This window comes from Girardinichthys multiradiatus, chromosome 1 (assembly GCF_021462225.1).
Source record: "Girardinichthys multiradiatus isolate DD_20200921_A chromosome 1, DD_fGirMul_XY1, whole genome shotgun sequence".
Classification (NCBI taxonomy): Eukaryota; Metazoa; Chordata; class Actinopteri; order Cyprinodontiformes; family Goodeidae; genus Girardinichthys; species Girardinichthys multiradiatus.
Genome location: NC_061794.1, coordinates 10,704,339 through 10,707,777, shown reverse-complemented (window position 1 = coordinate 10,707,777; position 3,439 = coordinate 10,704,339). Strand labels below are relative to the sequence as shown.

At 44.8% G+C, this 3,439-nt stretch overlaps 1 long non-coding RNA gene across 1 annotated transcript; it reads left to right on the top strand.

Annotated features, from left to right (window-relative positions):
• Positions 1–907: 907 nt before the first annotated feature.
• On the top strand, positions 908–1,367 carry LOC124876977. Its single transcript, XR_007040423.1, has 2 exons — positions 908–1,233; positions 1,316–1,367. It is a non-coding gene; the product is annotated as an uncharacterized LOC124876977 (long non-coding RNA).
• The last annotated feature ends 2,072 nt before the right edge of the window (positions 1,368–3,439 follow it).

The window sequence follows — 3,439 nt, the reverse complement described above, 5'->3', positions numbered from 1 at the left end:
GTGCATGCGCTGGTGGGGCGGAGGGTCTGTGGAAAGGGGTGGGCGAAGTCAACCTGGGTGTCTAATGTTATGTGTTCTGGGAGGTGCTTGAATGTTGGGGTGGGAATAGCTCTTTTTCTAGGGTAGGGGCAGGTGGTCGGCCTTGGGTGGGAAGAGGCATCGTTTGCATCTGTTTCGGATTCCGGTTCCTTGTTTTGGTTCGGGTTCCTGACAGTTTTCGGTTCCAATTCTGTCTGAAGGAGGGGTTGGAGGGCTCTGCATGGTTTGGGCGGGCAGGCTCGTCAGAGTTGTTCTTGGGGTGGAGTGGTTTCAGCTTCTCATTGGATTTTGGTTTTGGCTCTGTGTGCTCTAAGCCTTTTGTGTGCTTCGTTATCAATTTTCTTGCGGGGTTGCTTCTGGCTGGTGTATGGGTGTTGGTCATATGTTCTTAGGTGTGGATGCTGTGGGTCTTTTTTTTGTGGGGGGACTTTATTTTTGGGAGGCGGGTCAGGATGCATTTGTGTAGTGTGTGCTTTGTACGCTGCTTTTGTTTTGGGTGCCTTTTGTTGAGTTCTGTCCTCCGCTGTATGCCGTGCTGCGGTGGTGGTTCTGTGTGGTGCGGCTCTGACTATCATATGTAGGTGCTACTGGGCGGGTGTCGCTGGGCTTAGCAGTTGCAACAGGCTTCTTGGTCTTGTACTGGAGTGGGGTTTGCTTGTCTACTGGGTGGTTCCTGGTGAGTGGTGTGTGCTTGGTTGTTTTTACTGTGTGCCTATGGATGTTAGGATTGTGTTCTGTTTGGTGGATCTGTTTGTGTCCATTTACCTTCCAGAGTCAGAGTGACATGGGCGGAGTTTTCCAATCTACGCACCTGTCCTGGATTCTGATGATGAGAGCAGCTGGCATTTAAGCTCCTGGAAGTGATCCATTCCTCGCTGGATTATTCAGTGACACTGGTACTGAGTGAGACAGCCAACAATTTATCTTTGAGACTTTATTGAGTAACCTGGTGATTTATGTGTTTTTCTAAGGACACTTATTGGAGTGTGGAACTCGCCTTTTGCTGGAGCTTAAGGACTCGTGTATTTGGATTCCTCCCCTGGAGACTCTCACCTGGAAACCAACCATCCTCCGTCCTGCCACTCTCTCTCTCTCCCTCGGACCTGGAACACAAACGGACACCGAAACCTGAAACACTTACCTCCTGGATTTCCCTTGCCTCCTCCTCCGAGCTGACCTCCCTCCCAAGAGCCTGTAAGAAACAATCTCCTCATTATACTCACCTTTACTCCTGTGGATGACAAGCTAATGACCAGCTCTTCCTATTCCTTTGCAGGATGAACCCACTGCTTTGCATTCACTGTAAATAAACATCATTTAACTTTTCATCTGGTCTCTGTGTCATTGTTCTGTTTTTGCCTGAACTTGGGTACTCTTCTAGTTAAACCTCAACAATGGATGTATGATAGGATGTGTGGTGTCGCTGTTGGAACACAACACATTGGCTCTGAGGGAATTGTTGCATGGCTTGGCTCTATCTTTTTTTTTTTTTGGCTGGCATGGATGTTTGTGGTTCTGCATCTCGGAGGGGGTGCAGCCTCTTTGCGGTGCGGGCTGTGGCCTTTCTGTGGTGCTCTTCTGTTCACTAGGCCGGCATCTTTCCATTGGGCACGGTGGTGGGTTGTGGTGTCTGCTTGGCAGCCTGCTGGGGGTTTTGGTTTGATTGTCTATGGAGGGTGCATGTGCCTATGTCATCCATGCTGGAGGTTTGCATTTGGGTGGGCCTGCTGTTTTGGGTTGGGTGTGGCTTATTGGCCGCCTCGGTGTTGGTGTGAGGTGTGTTTTGTTGCTCTGCTGGCCTGTGTCAAAATAAGGTGAGATCTATCCATGCAACATTCAGTAACTGCTCACAGTTAACTCCATAAAAATTACAATAAATATCCTTATATCCTTATGTATAATCCATGCAATAATTATTAAAATACACAGTTGAAGCAGTAGAGAGTGAAACAAGCATGTTCTCATATTCTGGAGCTGAGAGACTGGAGAGGCCTGTGTGGAGCCACATATTATCTGCCATATTATCTGTCTTATCTTTTGCAGAAGCATAAACAACAAGTATCCAATGATGTACGATGATTTTCCAAGTATTAAATGCAATCAGTAATCTTTGATCATTAAGTAAAAAGATGTATGATTGAAATGTGGGTAAGAACTGAGAATTAAAGTAAAAAAAAAATAAAAAAATAAAAAAAAAACTTTAAGGTTTGGCATTCTCAATCAGCTATTTATGAAAGATAATTTGTGAAGCATGAATAAAAAGAATGAAGTGATGGTTTTGTAACTGTGTTTTAAAGTAAACGCAAAAAGCTAAGACTGGAATGTGTAATACTGTGTAAAGTTTAAAACTGAGCAGATTAGGGAAAGAACTGTATGATGACTAGGAGTGACGAGAGCCAGCTGCATGCTGACAGCGAACCTTTTCAAGGCTAACGGCAGGAAGGGAGGATGCGACTACAGCCAGCTGCGTGGCTATTACCGGCATCTCCAAGGCCGAGAAACAGCATCAGTAGGTCACGATGACCATGACTAAAGTATTGAGCAATAATCAAGAGGCTGAGCTGAATAGGTTGCGCAATAACTGAGAAGCCTAATAAGGGGCTGACTGGTGAAAGCATCAAGCACCATAAAAGCAATGCTGAAGGAGGGAACAGGGTTGTTTCCTCGCAGAAGACCAGCGAACAAGATCGGACGGAGAAAATAAGCTTGGATGGAAAAGGAACAGAGACACAGCCCAACTGATCGACTGCATTAAAAAAGAGGATCAACCTGTGGGCCCAGAAAGGACTGTGCCTCAAGATTAAGAATCTGATTTCATCTAAAGCCTTTTTATCCAGACAACAGAAGTGAACTTGATCGGTGAACAGCTGATTGCTCGAAGTTTCAAGCTTCTGGAAGTCCTGAATCAACCTCATTTATGTCTCCGGGTTTCCTTCAACTCTTCAGCCTCTGGAAACTACTGTCTTCGGAGACATAACAACAAAGATCCTGTTTAACCATCGAAGCCTGGAGCATCAGTGCCTGCCACTTAAAGGAAGAAAACTGAAGATTAAGTCGTATTCCTTTCAAGAAACCACTCGTTACCAGAAGAATCTCCTCCATCAGGTGCATGGATGAGCCTCCGTCTTCAAAGCCTCTCCAAACTCACTAGTTTCAGCATCAGGGAAAGACAGGTTGAGTTGATTGATTCATTCTATTATTGAAATTATTTTGTGTTGCCGAATTTAAGCTGTTACTGACCCCTGCAAAAGCATTACTAATTAAAGAAAGCACATAAAATTCTAGTTAAATCGTGGACATTCAATTATTTGAGTCACCGTATTTTTGGTTTTTCATTGGTGGTAAAAAGTTTTGTTGCCTGGTTCTAAGAAATTTTAGGAGGTTTTTATAGGTTGCCTTA